The sequence below is a fragment of the Phoca vitulina genome, unplaced genomic scaffold (genome assembly GCF_004348235.1).
Source record: "Phoca vitulina isolate PV1807 unplaced genomic scaffold, GSC_HSeal_1.0 scaffold7, whole genome shotgun sequence".
Classification (NCBI taxonomy): Eukaryota; Metazoa; Chordata; class Mammalia; order Carnivora; family Phocidae; genus Phoca; species Phoca vitulina.
The window spans coordinates 41318191-41343418 of NW_022589710.1; the positions used below are offsets into that span (position 1 = coordinate 41318191).

General features: G+C 48.1%; 1 protein-coding gene and 1 long non-coding RNA gene across 5 annotated transcripts in view; both read right to left on the reverse strand.

The window, feature by feature from the left end:
- Window positions 1-13400, reverse strand: part of SLC8A3 (solute carrier family 8 member A3) — a 134178-nt gene extending 120778 nt beyond the window's left edge. For all 3 annotated transcript variants that reach the window (XM_032405430.1, XM_032405429.1, XM_032405427.1), the window contains exon 1: window positions 13289-13400. The gene's annotated coding sequence lies outside the window, so the exon portion shown is untranslated. The remainder of the gene's footprint in view (window positions 1-13288) is intronic.
- An 8992-nt stretch (window positions 13401-22392) lies between these two features.
- LOC116633111 overlaps window positions 22393-25228 on the reverse strand; it is a 54139-nt gene continuing 51303 nt past the window's right edge. For both annotated transcript variants that reach the window (XR_004299568.1, XR_004299569.1), the window contains exon 3: window positions 22393-22830. This is a non-coding gene — a long non-coding RNA (uncharacterized LOC116633111). The remainder of the gene's footprint in view (window positions 22831-25228) is intronic.

Sequence of the window (25228 nt, forward strand, 5' to 3'; positions counted from 1 at the left end):
GAAGGAAGGAAGGAAGGAAGGAAGGAAGGAAGGAAGGAAGGAAGGAAGGTGGGAGGGATGAAAGGAGGGAGGGAGGGAGATGGGAGGAGAGGGGAAGGGAAGGGAAGGAAAGGGAGGGGAAAGGAAGGAAGACAGACGTTTGAGTCAAAGAGGATAGCCCAAGCAAAGACATGGAGACACGGAAAAGCCTGCTGTGTGCTTGGGATTACAAGGAATTCAGTGTGAGGCAGGAGGCACAAAGATGAGTGTCCACAAGACTGGACATGTAGGGAGGACTCCATTCATGGCAAGTCTTATATGCCAGGCTAAGAAGATGGATTTCATCCAAAGGGCAGTGAAAAGCCAAAAATAGCCTTTTTAAACAGGAGAATGACATGGTCTGATCTGTACTTCAGAAAAACCCATTTGGCTAAAGGGTTTAAGATGGCTGTAAGAGGAACAGGACCGGAGCAGGAAGATCAGTTAGACTCCTACTGGAAACAGAACAGGTACAGACAAAGAGGATGGGCCTGAGGTATTTCTGTATATGGTGACCCTCAGTCCCCATATCATGTTCCTCCTCCCTGAACCAATGCTGCAGCTCAGCCCACGGCTTCTCATCTCTTTCCTGGATTATTTTCCAAACACCCCCAGGGCCATCTGCAAGGTGTCTGTGTCCTCAGCAGTGGCTCCTGACATCTTTTAATATCACTGGCAAATTTAATTAAAGTCACTGTTCCTCTGCTCTTCCAGATCATTAATAAAACAGTGCCACCAGGCCAGACTGAGCAAATTCTCCCTCCTGCTACGCCCTCCACTTTCTCCAATGGGAACACTGCTCCAGGCCTGTCTCCAGCCTGGGTAGAGTTGTCCTGCTCTGCTTCTAAATCTGGGCCCCTGCTCAGACATCACAGCCAATTTACATTCAAGTTTTAAGTGCAGCCAGGCTGCCCCGGATGCCACGTGTCAGCGGAGTGCCAGAGCACGGCATCTTCTCCTGCACTTCCCTAGAGGGATGAGAGACCGTGCTGAGCCCTCCCTGTGGCAGTGCTCCTCAGACGCGCAAGAGCTCTCGCTCTCTAGAGTCGGAAAGAGGTGACCTCAGCCGCTTAGGTGGTTTGACCGTCACCACAGGAACTTGCATCCAAGGAGGAAAACATAATGATGCTGGATTTTGTGCATCATTATCTCTTTGTATCTTGATAGTGAATGAAGGAGGTGCTATTATCATCATGCTCTGTTTTACAGATAAGCTCATTTGAACTCATAAAGAGTAAGTAATTTGCCTGAAATCGCAGTAAGTAGAAAGCGAAGTATTTGAGTATTGGCAGCCCGACTCTGGGGCATCTGGTGTCACCAACTGGCTTGGTACGTGCCCAGGACTTGGGGCCCCCTTTGAGCAAGGGTCCAGGAAGGACAGGGTGAGCCTGTCTGGGTGTGCCGTTCTCATCACCAGCTTGGCTGCTCTCCGTACTCCAAGGCAGCCTGGGGCAGTGAGAGAGCCCCAAATTTGAAAGCAGGAGGTAAGAACTTGTTTCACGAGCTGTAAGAATTTAAAGGGTCCATGAACCTCTCAGGGGATTGGCTTCCTCGTCCAGAAAACTCACGTCGGGTTGGATGATCTCCATCGGTCCTTTGAGACAAAGATGCTCTGATTTGCAGGCAGGCCTGTCTCTCCAAAGACAAGGAACTGAAGGGACACATTCAAGTTAACTTGGCCCAGAGCAGTGTGAGAAACAGGCACGGAATCCAGACTCCCACGGAGCCCTCTGAGCAGAAGAGGGTACGTTAAGGGATGATGGTAGGAAAATGGGGCCCAAGAAAAAGCCAAGGAGAGTCTACCTTCTGGAGTTGCCAAACGCACATTGGATCAAATCCATTTTTTAAACAACTGCTCTTTGGATGCCCATCCCGGGCCAAGCGCTGTGCTAGTGGTTGGGAGTACGGCCATGAATGAGCGACGCCACATCCTCAACCTGACAGAGTTTATCTTCTGGTAAGGGATAGGGACAAATTAGTAATTACAGGAATCACTGATTACAGTGACGTCACGGGAAGTCCTATCTTTTCCTGGTGCTGCTCTAAGCTCTTGGGTTGGTCCCTGCACAGTTGCTTCAAGCCCTGTGGGCAGCGGCTGCAGTGCAGCATGGCTTTATAATATAGAGAATCTTGCAGTGGTACGTGATATGGCATTTTACCGTTCTTGTGTAGGGGAGCGACAGCCTTAGTCTCCTTGGGCTTTATATAAACCATTTTTAAAATGACAACAAAAACAATAATCATATCTATTCATCAATACCTACTCTCTGGCCGGCATTGCATTCAGCACTTTTATGGCCGCTATTTAATACCTAAGCACCCCACAATGAGACAAATATTATTGTCTGTGTTAGAAATGAGGGGACTTGGGCTCAAAGATTAATAACCCACCCAAAGGCCACTAGATGAGCAAAGAGCACAGCCGGGCTATGAAATTTGGTATGTCAACTGCCCAAAATCTGCTCTCCCAACCTCAAGGGATGAACGGGCAGGTGGAAGAGTAGGGAAGGAATCTGGAACACTTACGTCGAGAACATAGGGCCCCAGAAACCTCTACCTCCTTTGGAAAGCCTCCCCTGACAATGCCCTCTTCCTCCACCTTCAAAATGCCTCATTCACTCTCCTGTTCCTCTAACCCTCTGACCACCACTGAAGCACTTTACACTGACCTGGGCTTATATGTTCACATGTCCGTCTTCTACACCCTTATGGAAACTCCCTGAGGGATCTCAATTCAGCATTGGGTGGCTTTATTTTTTTATTTTTTTTTATTTTTTAGGACAAGTGGTCACACTCAGTGAAACTCTCTTGATAGGGCTAAGAGGTTCGACCTGACCTCTGATATCCTCTCTGCCTCTGAAATTCTATGAACTCAAAGGCTCATTGATTCTATGACTGTAAGGTTTACCAGACTCTGTGGAAGCCAGAGGATTTTTTGGCCTCTGCAAGTCCCTGACAGATCTAGGGAGTCACAAACAATGAGAGTGGGCCAGAGAGATAGGAAGAGGAGAAGCTTTGCCCACTTACGTTCTGCCTCTCCCACTACCGAATCTACAGCTGCCGCTAAGTCATCCCCCAAGCTGGAGGCAGGAATGGAGCTAGGACCACATACTGGACAAATGTCCCATGCTCCTGGACTCTCGCTTTCATACCTTGCCAAGGATATGCCTACCCATGCAAGTAGATTTTCCCTTTGTCTCTCCCTAAACCTGCTGTCTGCTTGGTTTATACTTTTACTAAGGAAATGTAAAAGATCCAGAGTTCCCTTATTTTCATAGGAAAATGATGCTACTCATCCATTTTTCAGCAGGACAGGTTTCTAGTTATTTTCCTTTCTAGTGACGAGAGCTTAGGTTGACTTGTCCACACTTTTCCTTATGGTCTCTTAGTCTGTTCGTTCATGTGTTCATTCATTCGTGCATGCCTGCATTTGAATGAAACCCAGTCACAGGTTGACGTTCACAGAATTATGGTGAGGAAGTTACTCTGATTTGTACCTGCTTCATTTTTTTGCACACTCAAAAAAAAAACAATTAAAAGTTCCTAGAGGGTAGGAATTTGTATCTGTTTGGTATTTCTGTATGCCCAGTGCCTATCTCAGTGCCTGGCATATAGTAGTTACTCAGTATGTATTTACTGAATGGATACATTGAATAAATGGGTAAAAATAGAAGGCATAATATCCAGTGATTTCTCCCACGCTTGGCAGTGTTCAAATGGAGCATCCCATCTGTCAGGGATGCTGTGAGCAAGGTTTTTCAAGTTTGGGTAGTATGAACAAAAAATAATCCCCTCTGAGGAGCATCCACTTCACTGGACAACAGTGACAGAAAACCAAATAATTACAACAAAACAAGTACTAGATGTGGAAGCGTGTGTGATGTGCCAAGAGCGCACAGAGGAAGGCAGGCCTCGCACTGTCTGCAATCGTCAGGGCCGGCTTCATGAACCAGGCCATGTAGGATTTGAAGAATGAACAGGAGTTCACCGGGGGTTAGTCAGTGCCTCTCAGACAAATAACAGAAAGCCTATGCTCACGAGCATGGCAGCCTGAACGAGCAGTGTCTGCTTTAAGAAGGGGGAGCAGCATGGCTGAAGGACAGGGCACTGGGCAGAAGCTGCAGAGGTAAGTGAGGAATACTTCGTAAAAGGCCTCGTATACCCCAGCCAAGGACTTAGAGCATTATTCTGGGGGCAACTGGGAGCCCCTGGCAGTGTTTTAATCACGGGAGGGAGAAGACTGATATTTTTCCTTTGGATAGGAGACCTCGCGGGACGACCATGGGGAAGCCAGGTGAGTGAAGGAGAGCAGGGCAAGACCGGAGGCAGGAAGATGGGTCCAGAGGCTCTCCCGGCATCTGAGTGCGCCGGGACCAGAACCGGGACAGACACAGTGAGAGTGGGCCTGCGCTCAAAGGTGTGGATTTGCGAGCTCTTTTGGAAGTTACATCAGTGGAGACCAACTGAAAACAGGGGAGGACGGTGAAAGAAGAATGAAGAGGCACAGCAAGGACCAAACCGCACCAGACACATTGGCTCTCCCACCGGCCCCGCAAAGTTCCTCCTGCGTCGGGGATCTCCAGGCCCAAAGGCAAGGAATCCACAAAACCCGCTTAACTTAGATACATGTTTCACGTTAGGGACATACCCTATAACAAATGAGGCCAGCGAGGGTTCTGGGCTCTCCGGGAAGAGCGCAGGAAGGCCTGGAATTCAACCAGAGCAGGAAAATGCTCCCCACTCTAGTCAGCGGGATAGCTATCTGTTGATTCAATCATCCAGACTGTGGTAAGCTCTGGAGATGTGGGCAGGAAGCAAGTCTGGTCCCTGCCGTGGACCTGTGCATAGAAAAGCACACCAGATCCGTATCTAGAGGTGAGCAAAGGGTTTGGAGATTTATGTGCACGGGCTGAGAGCATCACAGAGGCGGTGGAGTTGGATTCCTCATGTCTATCTCAAAGGAGCATGCATTTTCCAGAGAAGAAAATGAACTCATGAACACACTGTCCCTCCGAAATAATGCTCGCTAGAATAATTAAAAGTATTTTTAAAAGATCCAAAATATTGAGAGGAACTCAAATCCTAGAGTGACAACAAGAAAGCCCGATTCTGCTCATTGATTCATGAAAAAAGTATTTGTCGAGCACTTACTAGGTGCCCAGCACTTACTAGTGTAGGTTTCACTTCTGTCCGGAAGTGTCCTCACATGTACTGAGTGGCAATTAGGTGTCACAGCCTGTTCTAGCTACTGGAGATTCAATATCATATCTCTCGCCTGGACTCCTGCAATAGTTACCAATCTTGCCCCTTCTCTTGTAGTCGACTTTCCACAAGACAGCCAAAAATTTAGATTTAAAAATCTAAATCAGACCCTGCCATCCTTGGCAACCTCCTCTTCCTGCAGAATTCCTCACCCCCTTACTGACTTCAACTTCTAACTTACTGCCCTTCACGCCCCCCACTCTGTTTTGCTGCCTACATACTCCACTCTAGCTAAGGTGGCATTCTCTGAAGTTTCTAGAACACACCACGCACGCACCTGCCCTAGGACCTTTGCATTTACTGTTCTCTCTGCTTGGACCCCCCTTAACCTAAAGATCCCCAGAAGTCACTTTCTCATTTCATTCAGGTCTCAGATGCTAGCTTCTCAGAGGCTTTCCCCCTCGTCTTCTCTGAAGGTGATCCCAGCCCTCCCCACCAGCACTCTCTGGCCCACTGCTATTCCTTTTCTTTACAGCACATATCACTTGCCGAAATCATCATTGTTTCTGTTTGTCTGTCTACTGGTTTATCATAGACTATAAACCCCATGGTAGTTGGAAACCTGTCCTTCTGGTTCACCTTCCTGCTCGTAGTCTTTTCGGGGCCTTGACTGGTGCCTGGCAGAGTGGATCAATGCAGCCCCTGCAGGATTAAGTAATATGGGAAAGAGGCACCAGTGAGGGGGACTTCAAACTTCCTGGGAAGCTGGCGGGTAGAGACGTAAATGGTTAAAGCCACTGACCTCAGAGCAGTCTGTTTGCTTCCTCCAAAAGAAGAAGAGCATACAGTGTTTGGACAGCAGTCCTGAGGCTGTTCCTAAACACGATTCCCTCTCCGTGCCCTGGCCCCCGCAGTAGCACCTTACCCCACAGCGTGTGGCATAATAACAAGCAACATTTAGAGCGCATCTTTCATTCAACAAATCTCAAGCAATACCGCCCGCCAACAGTTTACAAAGGCCTCCGTCCTCACTCACCTGGACTCATGTAATCCTTTTGTGAGGATGCTCCTATAGCTGAAGAAACCGTGTGGCTCAGTTCAATGCCAAGGATCTCTCTGCCAATTACTAATGGAGCCAGAACCAAACCTTGGTCCTCGGGCTGCCAGAGGTCTCCTTCCACCAAGCCTGAAGGAGCGTCCTTTCAGAACCGACCAAGAGAACACGTCCCCTGCCAGGGCTGGGTCAAGGCAGTGAGAAGCCCAGGGCAGCCTGAGGGCGTACAGCTCCTGCCCCTCCCTATTCTCCCTATTCCCCCGGAGAAAGCCACCTGGGCTTTATCTTTTGGGGTCACCCACAGACAGAGGGCTGCCATCCCTCTGCCCTGTTGCCTACCTATCAAGGGGAAGCTGGTGATTAGCTGGCTTTTTGTACCTTTTCCTCGGCTCATTCTCCAGGAGCCTGATTTATTTTAATGCCACTTAATTTCTCTTAATTTTCCAATGTTGAAATGTGGAATTAGATCATATCATTGCCTGAATGGAGAACAAAGGGGCTCTGGCAAGCAGTCAAAGTCATCTCTCTGAGCCACGACTGGGGGCTCTCTTGCACAATCAGCTCTAGGGCGCTCTGGGCCCTCCTGCGACAAGAGGGTGCCAGGGGCAGACTCTGAGGACTGGGGGCAGCTGCACGCTCTCCCCACTCCTCTAACAATTCCCCTAGAAAGTGACTCCCTCATTAGTTCCTCCTGAGCGGCTGGAAGGCACAGACTCAACATGATTCTTCCAGTCTCATAGGGGAGAGAGAACGCTGGTGTGGCGTGAGGGGAAGCCTCTGGAAAGCTGCTGAGCAGAGGAGTCCCACATAGACTCTCAACAGAGTCTACATGGCTCCAAATACAGCCATCCTGGAGAGAAAAGGAAAGGGGGCAGTGCGGGAGCTGAGCCTAGACCAGCTGGAGCATTTGGGGTCTAGAGCACTACTCATCATTCTGCGAATGCTCTGGAGTGTGGTAGCGGGAGGTGACTCCAGAAAGGAGTGCCAGCCTAGGGCCATCAGGGCACTCAACCAGCTCGGGGCACCATGTAGGCCACACGTCCAGAGAATTGAGTTGGCTGGCCATGCTGCTCTCTAGAAACCCAGTGTGGTAACAGACATACCGGGGGCTTCAACTTGCAGCTGGAAGATTCTGAAATGAAAGATACTGTCAGCACTAAAAGTATTCTCAGTAAGAGGCAATCTATAGGGTGTGGAACGAGACTCCCAGAATACAGAATTGTCAGGCCAGGGGGATAGCTTAAAAGTCAACGCATCCAACGTAACCCTTTCTGATGGATAAGGAGTTCGAGGCCCACAGAGCAGAAGTGGGTCTTGCCTGCAGTCGTCAGATAAGAACTAAAACATAAACTTCTGCAGCTCAGTGCTTCTTCTGTTATACCACACTGCCTGCTCCTAGTTTGATTTTTGACTCCACCACTGGCCTCTTTTATGATAAATGGTACAGATCCCCTTTCTTGACCTTGTTTCGCCCACCTCAAAAGTGAGGTAGGTTATTCATTTATTCACTCCTTCATTTCTCACTGAATACCCACTGTGTCTCAGGCATCATGTGACAGAGAGTGGGAGAGAAAAAGCACCTGGTCCAAGAGGGGTGGCTAGCCACATGCAAAAACTACATTTCAGTAAGTCTAAGGGCCTCACGAAAAACAGATACCATGTTACCAAAATTCAGAGGAAGGGACGGCTCTCCAGTGAAGCTCCCGTCAGGAAGAAGCATTTGAGTTGAACACTGAAGAACAGGTAGGATTCTCAGTGAAAGGTAAACCGTGAGCAAAGGCACAGAAGAGGAAAGGACAAGTTCACTGCAGTGCCCACACTGGACCTGGAAGACGGGACCCTCAACGCGCAGCGGCGAACCGGGCCACGGAGATGCAGGCAGGTGGGCGGCTGCCCACCATGGGAGGCCCTTCAGGGTTTCCGTGTAGGAAAGTGACAAGCCCAGATGTGTTTAGGAGGGGGACGTTGTACCAGTCTTAACATGAATTGAAGGACCAGGAGGTTGAAGCTGGGAAGATGTTAGAAAGCTAATTTATAGAGTATGACAATAATAGCAACTACTTGGTAGGGGTATGGTAAGGACTGAATGGGAAAATCAATGTAAAGCACTTTGCAACCGAGGAGCTCACAGGTGGTAAAGGCACAAATGTTTGCTGCTATAACAGCAACTATTACTGTTGTCAGTACGATTTGGTAGAAGGTTATCAAATATACTCAGGTGCTGGTGGTAGGGGCAGAGAAGGTGGGGATGGACTCAATGGACATTAGCAATATTCAGGGATAAGGCAGAGGAGACAAAGAGAAACTTGGGGATTTTGAGCTGGGGTGACTGGAGTTGGCTGGTACCATCAACAGAAAGTGGGAAGTCAAGAGAAGTAGCTCCTAAGGACAAAGACGACGTCAGTTTAGTAGAAACTCAATTTGAGGAGCTGAGGCGACAACTTGTCGGAGATACTGCGCAAGGGGCTGGAAACAAGACACCAGGGATAGAGAGCTACAGTGACAGAGGGGCTTCGGCCACAGCACAAACCACGAGGGAGACTGCCGGGGCGCAGTGGAGGAGAGGGCAGCGGGAGGAGAGAGACTCCTGGAGAGGAGATGGAAGGGGGACCACCTGGAGAGCTCAGCGTGGTGGAAGCCAAGAGGCGAAAGTCTTCAGGAGCTAAGAGTCAATCTTACCTGGCGGCAGGGGGAGAGATCAGAAATCAGTTATTCCATTCGGGAGAATGAGAAGTCCTAAGTGGATGATAGTTGGGCAGAAGGTAGAGAAAAGTGGGAAAGTATGGGGCTGAACAAATGAATGAGTGGAGACAAAACGGAGACAGCTGTTTAAAAGGTCAAGAGTTAGGTAAAAGCTGCATGAAAAGGGAGCGTGAAGGGGTAGGAGTTGGACAAGGGGCTCTGAAGCCCAGGGCTTGCTGAGCATGCTGACAGTTGGAGGGAGGGGACCCAGGGCTGGAGGAGAAAGCACGCAAGGCGGGATAATGAAGACAGAGCAGGGCTGGCCCCTGGGCCCTGTGTAGGAGGAGAAGGGAGATCTTTTTTACTCTGAGACCAGGGAAGCATGAGGAACAAAGTGGGGAGACCAGGGTGCAAAGGAAGAATGCTGACCAAGTGCACACTGTTTGGCTTCATTCTCTAGGACGAGCACAGCAGTGCATGACCCTGAGATCCTCTCCTCTCAAGTGATTAGGAAATTACCACGGGGAAGCCAGGGCAGGATTACAGTTTCCAGTCCCACTTCCGGATCCAGGCCCCCACATGACCCAGCGCTCCTGCCATACAACCAGGAAAGCATTATTTGTCATTCCAAGTATCAAAGCAGTAAATTTCATCCAGGATGAAATAGAGCTGTTGCCTTTGTAAACGTGATTCTGTTTACCATATCCAAATACCTGATTCCGGAATTAGCCTTTATTCACTCTCCGTATTATCAAAAACTACACATATACATATAAAAACACCTGTGATTCTTCCTACCTCAATGTCCTGCTCAGTAGTCTCTGTGGATCCAGATATGGATCTAAATCCGTTCTTACCCTTCCAGGCTCCTTCTTGAGAACTTCCCCAGTCCTCAGAGATCTCAAATCTTTGGGGGTTCACCTTGCTCTGTGGCTCAGGAGGCCAGGAGGTGTGTCTTACACCTGCTGGAGGCACTTTTCCTTTTCCCGGAGACACCCTGTCTACTGTTGGGTTTAGAGCGCCCATTCAAAACACGGACGACCAAACACAAGCCAATCTCATTAAAGAAAATGGTGGAACATCTTCCTAGAAGAGCTAAAACAGAAAGAGGAACCTGCACCCCTCCCTCACAGGCCACCCACAGGATGCCCTGGGCTTCTCCCACAGCCCCCCAGCACCCCCCCCCCCCCAAGATTCCAGTCTCAGCATACCTTCTCAAATGCAAACCTGACCGTGCACTTCAGTGCAAACAACCTTCCTAAGCGCCCCGCTGGCAACAGTGAAAATTCTTAGCATGGAGTACAAGCCCTTCAAGGTTTGGCCCCTAGAGTCCTCCAAACTTGCACCCTCTGTCTTCAATCATTGGCCTTATCCACATTAGGCCTTTGCATGTGGATCCTTTCTGTCCTAACACTTTCTCCCCAGCCCCTCCCTGCTTTCACCAAAGCCAACCCCTACCCATCCTTTCTTTCTGGGATTCGCTGTCCCTAGAAGTCCTCCTGAATTCCCTGTAGAGAGGTGATCTCCCTACATGCTTCCACTGTACTCCAGATTTAGCCTCCACTGAAAGGAATCACTAGCTGATTATCCCTGCTGGAATGAATGGATGTTTATGAGGAAAAGGACCATTCTATTTTATTTGCCTCTGTACCTAGCAAATGCCTGGCAGAGTAGGCTGTTGTTGAATATTTATTGAATAAATAGCTGACTGAATGAATAAATGAATGCTTTTTCTTTTAGAGTCCAATATATGGTCGAGCCTCACCAAATATTTGAGCCTCTAGGCAAAACAACCAGGTTGAGTGAAAAAGGGGTTACCCTCTCTTCTTACACGAACTTGGTAGCTTAAAGAGAAGCCAAGATGCGGGACACATTCCCCCAAATCCAGATTGTGAGCAGTGACTGGACCATTCAGGCCAAGGAACAATGCCCCCCATCACTACCCAGGGACAATCCCGGCAAATATGCCCAGAGACTGTACAAGGGGTCACCTGGCACAGGGATGGGGCAGGGATGGGGCAGGGATGCGGCAAGAGCACACTCCCTCAGCTTCAGGGTTCCAGCCCAGGAAGGAGCCTAAAGGAAGGAGATGTTTTTTTACAGGGTCAGTTTGATAACCCTGTTCTCTCTTCTCCGGCCAGGAAGCCATAGAAGGCAGTACAAGGGATGCCAAAGTGGGGATCACAGAAGCGGGGGCGGAGAGGAGGGATCACTTGGCCCTCCGAGTTCATTCTTCATCCAGCATTTACTGACTGCCTCCTCTCTGCCAGGCACAGTGCTAGGCCGTGCGGATACAATGTGAATAAACAACAGTTATGTTCTCTCCCTTCCTGCAGCTTACTGTCTAAAGGTGTGACTAGCATTACTCAATCACATAAGTAAATTGAATGTGCATCTTTAAGTTACTTCAAAATAATAGGCTCAGGTTATGAGTGTATAGAGGTTCTGGCCCAGTCAGAGATGGTATGGCAGGCGTCCCTGAGGAAGTGACCAGTGACCTAAGAGCTGGAGGGAGAATAGGAGTACATTAGACAAGAATGGAGCTGGAGTTTAGGGGTGTTGGAAGAACAATAAAGCATTCCAAGTACAGAACACTGCATGAGTAGCCTTTCCATCTCCATTAAGTTCAAGAACGACTTCAAGTTCAGTTCTGTAGGCTCCATCTGCTTCTTCTCAACCCAATATCCATATTTTATTTAAAGAAAGGGGCTAGGGAGTGGACGCGTGTGTGGGGACTGCCGACAGGAATTGTAGGTGGCAATGAGAAGCTAGGGTGATCAGCCCACACCAAGCACCCTAAGCTCTGGGAGCAACCATCCCCATGTGAGGAACTTCAAGGCATGAAAAGGCAGGTTCCTCTCCAACTTGCGAGCCCGCTAAAAAGAAGGGCCAGCAGGAGGCCAGCGCCCCTGTAGAGTGCACGGATCCCCTATTTCAGGGAGAGCATGGCGCAGCAGCTATATTTGAAAATCGAGGTAAACAAGAGCTCAGCTCAAGTGGATGGGGCACAACAGCTGTGGAAGATTAATCACAGGCGGCTGCAAGTCACCAGGTCGCCAGAGGCCCGGAGGCTTCCCTTTCGGTGCCCCACCGGTAGGCCGGCTGCGTACCCATCACGTACCCACAACTCCCTCGGTTCCGGGTGTTTCTCGACCACCCCGGAGCTCGGAGCCTCGCTGCCGGCTGCAGCCTGCCTTACTGAGAACCCGCCCCGATTTCAACCCTCTGCCCAGGAGACTGAACCAGCAAACGGTCAGGGTTTTTAGTCGCCAGAAAAGATGAGTGAGTGAGAGACGGAGGGAGAGAGGGAGAGAGGGAGGGAGAGAGAGAGAGAGAGAGAGAGAGAGAGGCGGGCAGCCGGCGGGTAAATTTATGGCACTGCATTAAAGGCATTTGTTCTATTTAACCAACCCCCCCTCCTCGCACTCCCTCCACCGTTAAAAAGAAAACTCAATGGATAAAGACGAAAACTGCTTCCCTGCCCCCCCCCCCCCCCCCCCCCCCCCCCCCCCGAGCAAATCGCTTTCTTCATCTCTCCCAGTGGCTCGGGTCCTCGGGGCAGGTCAGGCAGGGTCTGCAGAGCAGAACTAGCCTCCGAATGAGGGCCTCTGGGTGCGTGTGTGCGTGTGTGTGTGTGCGCGCGCGTGTGTGTGTGTTGGGGAGGGTGGCGGGGGTGGGTAGTTACACACCTCCCTTCTCTCCACCTGGCCGCGGCCCGCCCAGACCCCCGCGGTCCGGAGGGCCCAGGACGCGAGAAACCCTGCCTCTCCCCGCCCCCTTGGCCGCGGCGGGTCGGTGAGCCGGGGCTGCAGTTCCCGACAGGCGGCCGCGGAGTCCCGAGGTTGGGCGCGCGCGTGCGTGTGTGCACGCGGGCGCGCGCCGCGGGGAAACGCGCTCGGCTCCTAGCCCCCGACCCCGGCGGGCACTCACAGCCCCGGGAGCACCGCACGCCCCGGCCCCGCCGGCACACAGGCACACATGCACACATGCAGCCGGCCCGCGCCGCAGCGTTCAGTCTCCCCGGTGCGCACCCGCCGCCCCAGCGCACACACACGCCCCGGCGTCTCGTGCTGCACCCCCCCGATCCCCCCAGACACTCTGCCACCATGCCCCCCCCCCAGCTCCGCAGACAAAACGTTCACTTTCCGAGGCACCCTCCCCCCACCTCTTGAGGCACTAAACCCACAGGAAGACAGCTCGTATGAACGATCTTGAGAAATAACTTAATTAACACCAGCATTCACAAGCGGGAACCCTCCCGGGGGCATCCCAAGCCCCCAGCCTCGGCCGCCCGCTGAGGGGGAGGGGCAGGAGGTTCACCCCATTACTCACCGTTTCCTCCCGGTCTCCCGAGCGGAGTGGCCAAGTGAGGGGGGGAGAGGAAGGTGCGCGACGCCCGGCCGCCCGGCTGCTCAGCGGCCGCAGCGGCTCATCGCCCCCGCGGGCTGCCCGCCGGCCGCAGCCGCGTCCGGGGCATGTCAGTCGGCCTCCGCCGCCGCCCGCGGGGCTCGTGGGCTCGCAGCCTTCAGGGGGACGCGCGGGCTGCGGCCAGGGCAGGGGGCCTAGGGAGGAGCGGGGAGACCCTCCCGAGGACCCCCGGAGGAGCCCGGGCCGGGGCGCGGGCTCGGGACTGAGCCCGGGGAGGCCCGGAGTCCCGGCCGCCGGCAGCGGGGGGATCCCTGCCGGGAGGGGCAGAAAGGCGGGCGGCCCGGCGCGCCCTGGCGGCTCGGAGGGACCCCGGCTCGCGGCCGCGTCGCCGGGGCTTTCCCGGGGCTGGGCGCGCGCCGGCTCTCCGCCTGGCACGCCGTCACCGCGGGGGACGTGTCGGCCTCGCCGCGCGGAGGGGACGCGCGGAGGGGCTGGTTTCTGGGCGAGCCGCGAGCTTTGCCCATTAAGCTGCAGCAAGAAGCCAAATCAAAAAGCCAATCTCCAAGCCTCCCAACCGAACGTCACCCTATCAGCTGGGAGCCTGGGAGCCGCACCGAATGACAAGCCGCGCATATTTATCCTCGCGCGCCGAGGGGGGATTTTCAGATAGCGTCCCGAGCAGCCGCGGGGAAGTGGACCTGCGCCTCGCGGCCCCCAGGCTCCGGGGGCCCCCTGCGGACGGGAGCCCTCGCCCGCGGCCACCCACCCAATCGTCGGAGCCCGGCACCCGGCTCCTCCCGGCCGGCGGCGGTCCCGAGACGGCGGCGCGTCCTGACCTGGATTCCGCGGAGTCCGGGGCTCCGGGCGGCGGGCGGGGAGGGCGGCCAGGCGGGCGCGCGGCACCGGCTTTCCTCTTGTCCTCGGGAGACGCCGCCTGCAATTCCGAAATTAAGTCTCCACCAACACATCTGTGGTTTTTTAAATATAGCAGGGGACGATTACCCAGGCAGGGTCCACCCAGGCTTAAGGGAGGAGTTGAGGGGGATGGAGGTTGGCAGGGGAGGGAAAATAAAACTCCCTTTTTCCCCTCTTTTTTTCTTCTGTTCTTGGTGCAGGACTCAGTCTGTCATTTTCTCAACCCAAATCAAACAACAGCTTGCGAGAGACGCTTGGGTGAGCGCTGGTATGTTGGCTTTGGGGTTTTTAAGGCTAAAAATAAGAGGGGGCTGCCTCCCAAATTGCTGCGTACTCTGGGCCTGGAGCCTGGAGGAGAGATGGTCTTTTGATGCGGCGGCAGAACTAGGGTTTGGGGCTTGGCTCAGACAAAGTGTACACACGTAGCCTGAAATCAGATGCCTGTAATTTCTTCTATATTTGTCAGGCATGGTCCTGGAGGCATGAGGGGTGGGCAGGCCTCCCCTAAGAATGAGGTTTCATCTAGTTTATCGATGGCATTAGGCAGATCTAAAATGAGCATGGTGGCTGGCTGGTCCTTTGTAGAGGCACCGCTATGGATTCTGGGGCAGAATCACAAGGGTGGGACTTGTTCCTCTCAGGCCTCTCTGTTGCCTGAAGCAGGTCTGAGGGGCCAACAAGGAAGAATAATGCTTAGCAAGGATTAGCACCTCCTTAGGGCCGGCAGCCTTGCTAATGAATTTGATTGTATTATTTCATGTCATCCTCATAAAACTCCGTGAGCTAAGTACAATTACTAACTCCACATTCCTGTTGAGGAAACTGAGCCTTGGAGAGGCTAAAGAACCATCCCAAGGCCACAAGCAGCAGAACCAAGGATTGGAAGAAGGTGGAACCAACTGGAATTTCTCTGATAATCACAACCGTATGTGCAACTTCCAGGATCCCTGAGGGACTGTTCTGGAACAAGGTTTGGTGCGAAGAGACAGGTGGGTGTAGGAATTAGAAAGCGTCTGAGCCTGGGATGATGTGAGTTCTTTCCTGATCCCTTGACTCAGTGCTCCTTCAGCAAATCATGTGGTGGTTTCCATCCTGAGTTTGAGTCCTTGGATGTGCTCCTAACTGAGCCTTGTGATCTCAGACCCCTGAACCTTCATGGCCCTTGAGTTCAGTTAAGGTTAGGGCCGAAACACTGAATCTGTAAGATTTCAATAACTTCTAAAGTTTGGGATTTCAGGATATGTCATTGGTGGGATTTTCCTTGTATCTGTTTCCATGGAGATCCACAAGGCTGATTGGTCTATAGTCAAGACCAAGAGATGGCTGGTGGGTGCATAAATTGGTATCGCTTTTAGGAAGGTCACTTTTGAAAGATATATCAAATTCCTTAAAAAATATGAACCTCTTTTGACTCAGTAATTTTACTGGTAGAAATTTATTCTATGGCAATAATTAAGAATGTGCTCAAATACTTAGTTACAAAAATATTCTTGGTAGTGTTTATAATAGCAAAAAATTAGAAACATCTTAATTTTCAAACAGAATTGGCTGAGTAGATTGTGTTACATGACATAATGGTGTATTCTACCACTATAAAAATGCTGGTGCAGCATTCCATGTATTGACATGGAAAGGTTGCATGGTATATTATTGAGAGAGAAGAAAAAACAAAACATAGAATGTGACACTCAGTGTGTGTGTGTGTGTGTGTGTGTGTGTGCATGTCCTAGTAGCATAAAAACACCAAAATGCTAATGGTAGTTATCTTTGGGTGGTGGGATTCCTAGTGATTTATTTTTCTGTTGAAATCAACTTTATTGAGGCATAATCTATATACAATAAAATTCACCTCTTTTTTTTTTTTTTTTTAAAGATTTTATTTATTTATTTGACACAGAGAGAGAGATAGTGAGAGCAGGAACACAAGCAGGGGGAGTGGGAGAGGGAGAAGCAGGCTTCCCGCGGAGCAGGGAGCCCGATGCGGGGCTCGATCCCAGGACCCTGGGATCATGACCTGAGCAGAAGGCAGACGCTTAACAACTGAGCCACCCAGGGGCCCCTAAAATTCACCTGTTTTAAGTGTACAGGTTGATGGGTTTTGACAGTAGCACACACAAGCATAACAACCACAATCAAGATACAGAACATGTACGTCTCCCCTCAAAGGTTCCTAGCCCCTTGGCAGTTATCCCTCCTCCCCTCAAGCAACCATTGATCTGCTTTCTGTCACTGTAGATTCGTTTTGCTTTTTCTAGAATTTTCTTCTTTGTGTCTATTTATAGCTCTTGCTATTTCTTCAAGGACCATTACCCATTCACTAAAACAACAACAGTGACAGTACACACAGAATTGGTTTTGTCCTTTTTCTAGAACTACCCAAAACTGACAGGCGCTTCATCTTCTTCTCACCTGTAGCAGGGTGTGGCCAGGCAGGAAGGTGGGAGGGGAGGGGAGCAGCTCAGCACATTCAACCACTGCTAGAGGCAGGGTGACTGGCGAGGGTTATCTGACTTCTGGGCAGGCTGTAAGAACCAGACCCAGTTCTGCGTTCTGAGCCTCTGTGTCCTCACCAGTAGTATGGAAGAAAAAATAGTAACAACAGTAACATCCACTCGTGGGGTTGGTGTGAGGGTTCCCTGAGATTACAGTTTCTGATACAGAGTAATTCTCAAATGTATGTTAATTCACTCTTTCTCCCCCCTTACCCTGCTTGCCTCCCACTGGAAGCTCTGCAACCCTCTCCTCTGAACACTGGACGGAGTCCCACTTTTTTCCCTTCTCTACTACATGCATACAGGGTTTAAAACAACAACAACAACAACAGTAATTCTGATGACAGTGTGCCTTCAGTTTCTGCCACTGTTTATTCCCTAATTTCTGGTTGTGGTCAGACTCAAGGAGATCACAGGAGAGCCAGCAAGCAGGCTATTTGTTGTCAGCAGCAGGAGCAAGACCCGCAGACTTCATTTTCAAGTTAGGAGGACACTGAGGCCAGAGAAGTGGGGGGATTCAACCCAATCACAGAGCTCACGCAGCAAAGACTGGTTGGAGTCTGTTACGGGCTGCACTGGGACCCCCTACCCCCAAACGCGTAGGTTGAAATGGTAACCTCCTGTACTTCAGAATGTGAGGGCCAAGAGATAATTGAGTTAGATGAGGTCATTAGGGTGGGCCCTAATCAAATGACTGGTGTTCTTATAAGGAAAGGACGAGGACAAAGGTAGGCAGCGGGAAGACATGTGAAGACACACCAAGGAGGCAGCCATCCGCAGGCCGAGGAGAGAGGCTTCGGAAGAAATCAAACCTTCTGACACCTTGATCTTTGACTTCTAGCCTCCAGCCTGTGAGGAAATAAATTTCTGTCGCTTGAGCCACCCAGTCTGTGGTATTTTGTTATGGCGGCCAGAGCAGACTCCTACAGAATCCGAGTATTCTGGCTGATTCTCTGAAGGTTTGCTCTCTTCCAACTTCAAGGAGTTCCTTCAGATTATTTGGAACCTTGAAACAATCCGGATTTTGGAATTTAACAAAAAGGAAGGAAACCAGGTTTTACTGGAAGCCTGCTGTCACACGGTGCTGTGCCCTTTTATGTGTGTTACTTCGCTCTTTAGGTGTTTGTGGAACACCTTCTATGCGCCAGGCACGATTCTGAGTGCTGGGGACACAGCTACAGACAATGAAGGTAAAATCCCTGCCTTCATAGCACCTACATTCTAGAGGAAGAGACAGATGATAAACATGAATGAACAAAATACATGGGGCTGTGGAGAAACAATAAAGCAGAGGAGAAGGGTAAGGGGTTGCCAAGGGAGGGAGGGGAAATCCTTAGGCTTTTTAATTGAAGAGAGTTGGGGAGTTTGTCCTGGAAGCTTCAATGACAAAGAGGCAGTTGAGTGAGCACTCAAAGGAGGAGGGGGAGGGAGCCATGATGATGCTTGAGGGAAGAAGGTTCCAGAACAGCAAACTCCAAGACTCCTAAGGAGTATGCCAGACGTGTTCAGGAAAAATTATGTTATTTAGACCTCACGTCCACGTTGGGAGGTGCATAGCATCCCTTCATCTGGAGAAGAAGAAACCTCAAGTGGGAGAAGTCACTCCCATGAGGTCACCCAGACAAGAGCAGGTAATGCCCTTCTTTCTCCAGAGGCTGGGAGCACAATAGGGCAGATGGGGTGAATATGGAGAGCCCTCCACGTGGTTTCTTCTTTGTTAGGCCCCATTATTTACCATTACGCCCCAGGGCTGCACAAGTTGGTGCCTCTCCAGACGTGGGGCCTCAAGCACTTCACCAGGAGCAGCCCTGCCTGCCCCTGCCGCCTTTAGCTCCGCTTGTCACAGGCATCGCTGTACCCAGGTGCCAGCCTTCCAGGGCCCTGGGACTATAAAATCTGACAGCAGTTGAGGAGAGGCAGAAGCAGACCATCAAGCTGAAGCTTAAAGTAAGCTCTGGAGCAGCTCTGGAAGAGAGAGAGAAGTTTCACAAGGAATGTTTGATAGTAGGGTAGTTTAGTAAGACATAATTCTTCCCTATGGGTTATAGAATTGTTTTTTTCTTAAGATTTATTTATTTATTTTAGAAAGAGAGAATCTCAAGCAGACTCGGAGCTGAGCCCGGAGCCTGACACGGGGCTCCATCCCAGGACCCTGTGATCATGACGTGAGCCGAAACCAAGAGTCGGACGCTTAATCGACTGAGTCACCCAGGTGCCCATATAATTCTTAACCTTCTTATAATTTGTATTTCCAAAATTTTTCACTTAATTATTTTTCTATTTTTCCTTTATTAAAATTGCCTATCGAAGTAGAGCACACATACAGACAAGTGCACAAGTCATTAGTATAAGCTCAAAGAATTTTCACAATGTGATTATATTTCATTGAATCATCACCCAGAACAGTAAGTATGACTAATGTCCCAGGTACCCCTCAGGTACCAGACACGTCCTCCTCCTCTTCAAAGGTAGCTGCTCTCCTGACTTCCGAACCGCTACCTGAGTTTTATGTGATTTTTGACCTTTGTATAAACGGAAGCATAAAATGTACTATTGTGTCTGCTCACAGCGTGTCTGTAAGGTTTATCCAAAGTGTGTGTAGCAGCAGTTTGTTGCTTTTCTTTGCTGTAGTGTTTCCACTGGGTGCATACGCCACAATTTAATTTTTTATTCTGTTCATGATTGACGTCTAAGTTGTTTCCAGTTATTTTTTTTTTTACTATTTTGAATAATGCTGCTGTGAACATTTGCATGCATGTGTTTTGGTTCACATATGTACTCGCTTCTCTTGGGTCTGTACCTCGGGATGGACTTGCTGGCTCGTGAGGCATGTGACTATGCAGCTTTAATTGATAATGATAGTCTTCAGTTGGTGGTACCAATGACACCTTCCCCTCCCAGCATTGTTGCATCACATTGTTGGCAGTGCTGAGTATTATCAATCTATTTAATTTTAGCCATGCTGGTGGGTGTGTATTTAATTGTGGCTTTCATTTACATTTTCCTAGTGACTGTGAAGTGGGAACTTTTTCCTATATGTATTCCCCTTTGGATATCCTCTTTTGTTAAGTGTCCAGTCAAGTCTGTTGCTTATTTTTCTAGAGGGTTGTCTGTCTTTTTCTTATTGACCATGTGAGGGTTCTTTACATATTCTGGATACGAGTCCTCTGTCATTGCATGCGTTGCAGCTGTCTCCTCCCAGTCTGTGGCTTGCCTTTTCATTCTCTTAATTGTGTCTTTTGATGAATAAAATTTTTTAGTTTTAATATAGCACATTTGTCTTTTTTTCTTTATCCTAAGTGCTCTACAATCCTTTGTCTATCCAAGGCCATCAAGATATTTTTCTGTGTTATCTTCTAGAATTCTTATTTTTATGTTTCAAATTTAGATCTATAATTCTTCTAGAATTTTATTTTTTATATGTTTTTATTTTAGTATATTTGACATACAATGTTACATTAGTTTCAGGTGTACAACGTAGTGATTCAACTTCTCTATATGTTATGCTATGTTCACCACCAGGGTAGCTGCCATCTGTCACCATACAATGCTATTACGTTATCATTGACTATATTCCCCGTGCTGTGTCTTTTATTCCCGTGACTTATTCATTCCATAACTGGAAGCTTGCATCTCCCATTCTTCCTCACCTATTTTTGTCCATCCCCCCACCCACTGCCCTTCGCTCTAGCAACCATCGTTTGTTCTCTGTATTTATAGGTCTGTAGAATTACCTTTTTATTTAATGTGAAGAAGGGATGAAATTCCATTTTTTTCCATATGGACATACAGATGACCCAGTACAATTTGTTGAAAAGAGATCATTTCCCCTGCAGCATCACCCTTTGTTACAAACCAAGTATTTGTGTATGTATTGGGTCTGTTTATGTGTTTGTCTGTTATTGTGTATGTATTGGGTCTGACTCTCTAGTTGGTTTTATTGGTTTATTTTTCTATTCTTTTATTCACATATGTCTTAATTGCTGTAGGTTGGAAATCTTGATATTTAGTGCAGTGAGTGTTTTTGCTTTGTTCTTTTCATGAATATCTTGGTTATTCTTGGCCCTTTGCAATTACATATAAATTTTAGAATCAGTTCGTCAGTTTTCACAAAAAATGCTTGCTGGAATATTAAGATGGCACTGAATCTATAGATCAATTTAAAGAGAATTGACAGGGCGCCTGGGTGGCTCAGTCGTTAAGCGTCTGCCTTCGGCTCAGGTCATGATCCCAGGGTCCTGGGATCGAGTCCCACATCGGGCTCCCTGCTTGGCGGGAAGCCTGCTTCTCCCTCTCCCACTCCCCCTGCTTGTGTTCCTGCTCTCGCTCTCTCTCTGTCAAATAAATAAATAAAATCTTAAAAAAAAAAAATAAAAAATAAAAAAATAAAGAGAATTGACAACTTTATAATATTGAGTCATTTGACCCATGGACATGGGCTATCTATTTCTTTAGGTCATCTTTAAATTCTCCCAGTAATGTTCTAACATTTTCAATGTATTGGTCTCACACATATTTCTTTAGATTTATTCCTAGGTATTTAGGTTTTTTGATACCAAGTAAGTGGTATTGTTCTCATTTTGTTGTTAAACAAAAATTTGTTGTTAAACAAAATTTTATGCTAAATTTTTTTTTAAAGATTTTATTTATTTATTTGACAGAGAGAGAGAGAGAGAGCATAAGCGGGGGAGTGGCAGGCAGAGGCAGAGGGAGAAATAGGCTCCCCACAGAGCAGGGGGAGCCCGATGCGGGACTCGATCCCAGGACCCCGGGATCATGCCTTGAGCCAAAGGCAGTTGCTTAACCAACCTAGCCACCCAGGCGCCCCTATGTTAAATTGTTTTTACAGGAAATAAAACACAACTGATTTTTGTGTACTTTGTATACAGTGACAGCGCTAAAATTTTTAGTTCTCATAGTTGTAGATTTTGCCTTTTTACTCATTTTCCTTATACATAGTCATGTTTACAGATTTCTTCCTTTCAAATCTTTCATTTCTGCACTGGCTAAGATATCAGATACAATGGTAAATAGAAGTGGACATAGTGGGAATCTCTCTGTTTTTTTTTTTTCTTTATCTTAATGGAAATGGTTTCAATATTTTCCCATTAAATATGAGGTTTGATATATGTTCTTCGTAGAAAATCTTTATGATATTAAGGAAGTTACCTTCAATTCCTAGTTTCTTAAAGTTTTTTGAAAAATCATAAACTTGCATTGAATGTTATCTAATGCTTTCTTTACATCTATTGAGATGATTGTATGAAAATTTTCCTTGATCTGTTAAAGTGGTAAATTATATGGACTCATTTTCTTTTTTTAAAAAGATTTTATTTATTTATTTATTTATTTTGAGAGAGAGGGAGAGAGAGAGTGTGTGCGCACACGCGGATGGGGGGAGGGGCAGAGGGAGAGGGAGAGAGAGAGAATCCGGAGTAGAGAGCAGACTCCACACGGAGCCTGACAAAGGGCTGGATCCCATGACCCTGACTGAGATCATGACCTGAGCCAAAATCAGGAGTCATACGCTTAACTGACTGAGCCAACCCAGGTGCCCCTATGGACTCATTTGCTAATGTTAAACCAACTTTACATGTCTGAAATAAAGGTATTTGGTTGTGATGTACTATCCTTTTATGTGTATTATTAGATTTGGTTTGCTTACAATTTGTTAAGGATTTCTGTATCTATATTCATGGTAGAGATCGGTCTGCAATTTTCTGTTCTTGTAATGTCCTTGTCTGATGTTTCTCACAAATTTGTCTTTTCATAGAACCATATAGAGTGTTCTTGGTCATGAGGATCCCTATTCATCCAGGTTCCTTGGTCTCAGTTTGGTGTTCACAACTTCTCTTTTCCCTCCCAGTGCACCATGACCTTGAGAATACTCAAAGGGATAGAAGAACTTTGTTCATCTTCTAAGCAGGAGAACAGGTCTCTTTAAGAGGAGCCCCTGATTTTCATGCCTTTGAAGTTTCTCTCTTTCTTGCTGTGTTCTTCCATCCCAAATGGGCCTCCCTAAATGTCTGTGGGAAGCATCAGCCAGGTGGAAAGGGCTGCTCTTGGACTCTGTTTCTGCCAGTGGCAGGTGGGCAACAGCTGGCGTGGAATAAAAAGAATAGCTTGTCAGTATTAAAGCATTCTCTTTGCCCTCTCCCCCAGACACTTACACCTTCTTTTCTAGCCATCGGTTACAATAATTTCCTGGATATTTAGCAATCTTCTTAAGAAGCGATAAGCACCTCATCTAATATCCAGCAACACATCCTTTTACCTCTTACATAATTTCTACATTTGTTTGTGAAGGTTTTATTACTAGACTGTGAGTCGTTGGAGAGAAAATATTTCCATGGTGGAATAGGTAGGCCTCGTTTGCTGATTGACTAACAGGTGATGGAGAAGGGGTGTCTAAGTATGATTTCCAGTGTCTGGCCTGAGAAACTAGATGGAGGGCAGCACGGGCTTAGGAAATATGAAAGGGAAAACACGTTCGGAGAGCAAGGAGGAAGGTGTCATTTTGCACCTGATGAACCTGTAGGATGTTCAAATAGGAAATCTCAGAGGTGGTTAGAGATGGATCTGAAGCTTCCGAGGCAGGATTGGCTGGACACAGATTTGGGAGCACACAGGTGGTCACTGAGGCCCTAGGAACGGATGAGAGCACCTAGGGGGAATGTGTAGAGCTAGTTACACACTCTTCTACTCCTTTTTAAATGATTATCCCAGAGCAGGGGTTAGCGATCTATGGCCTGTGGGCCAAATCGGGCCTGTGGCCTGTCTTGCAAGTGTAAGTTTATTGGAACACAGGCCTGTTTGTTTATGTACTGTCTACGACAGCTTTGCTCCAGGACAGCAGGGCAGAGTGGGGGCCACCGAGGCTGCATGACCCGTAAGGCGGGCAATAGTTACCATCCGGCCTTTTATAGAAAATTTTGCTAATCCCTGGCCTGGAGGTTACAACATGTACCCATGCTTTATTAAATTTAATATAAATTAGGCAGTTGAAAAGTCAGTTGTCAGTTTATTGCTGCTCTTTAGCAGCTAATGGATCTGCTTGCTTTGTTGCTCTTAAATTTGTCTCTGCCTTTGGTTCTTATCAGTTTTATTTATTATTATTATTATGTGCCTAGGTATGGCTTTCATTGAGTTCATCTTATTTGGAATTTATAGAAATTCTTTTTTTTCTTTTTTTAAGAATAGCATGTCAGTATTAAAGCATTCTCTTTGCCCTCTCCCCTAGACACTTACACCTTATTTTCTAGCCACAAGTTACAATAATGGGGGCGTGGAGCCCAACACGGGGCTTAAGTGCACGACCCTGAGATCAAAACCTGAGCTGAGATCGAGAGTCTGATGCTTAACCAGTTGAGCCACCCCGGCCGCCCCTTATAGAAATTCTTGAACATGTCACTAATGTCCTTAAGTGATTTTGGAAATGTTGTAGTAATTATACTTTTAAATAATATTTCTGTCCTGTTGTCTGTCTCCTCTTCTTTTAGAACCCCAATTACAGGGATGTTCAACTGTGTTAGTATGCCCCACATTTCTTTTATGCCCTTGTCTGGGTTTTCTCTTCTTTTTCATCTCTATGTTTTAGTGTAGGTATTTTATACCGACCTTTCAGTTCACTAATTTCCATCTGCTCTTTTTTTAGTAGATTCCAGGTTTTTGCTGAAAATTGCCATCTTACTATCTATTGATCACGGCTCTCTTCCAGTCTGGATATGATACCTCCAAAATCTAGATCTCCTGTAGGTCTATTTCTAGATCTTGTTCTCCGTCCTTCTTCCCTCCCTCCTCCTCCTCCTCCTCCTCCTTCTCTCCTCCCCTCCCCCTCCCATTCTCTCTCTCCCTCTCTCTCTTTCTGTCTCTCCTTCCCTCCCCCCCCCCCCCCCCCCCCGTTTTTCTTGTTTCTGGGAATGCCTGGTGTTGGGTTTGGGGGTTTTTTTTGGACTGAATACTAACATTATGTATGAAGAATCGTACACATTTTGAGTGTACAATTTGAGTCTCTGTATAATATTAGCTTTTTTAGAGGGAATTACTTTTGATTTGGGTAGGCTTTTAGGATAGAGATGAATTATCTTAATCTTGTCTGCATGTGAGTTTATTTGAGACTGTTCCCTGCTGTTGCAGCAGTGGTTTATTTCTGGTCACCTCTGTTTCCCAAGGCTCACCTCCATGGTGAGCCACAATCCCAATTTTTTTGTCTCCACGTAGATTAGCCTGCTCAAAATTCTACTTAATATCTCCATCTTTTAGTTGCTATGTTCCGCTTAGCTTTTCAGTAGACCAGAGTTTATGGGTCTGCAGGTGCTTCGAGGAGTAATGCACTAGAGAATTTCAGCTCACTTGTCAATGCTTTCCTTTCCTCTGGTTTTTTAATGCTTCGAGTCCTTACTGCCTTGGTAGCTCTGTTATCATCAAACCATAGCTAGAAGTGCAGATCGCTTAGTTGTTTTTTTTAACACAAAAGAAATACATGCTTGCTCTAAAA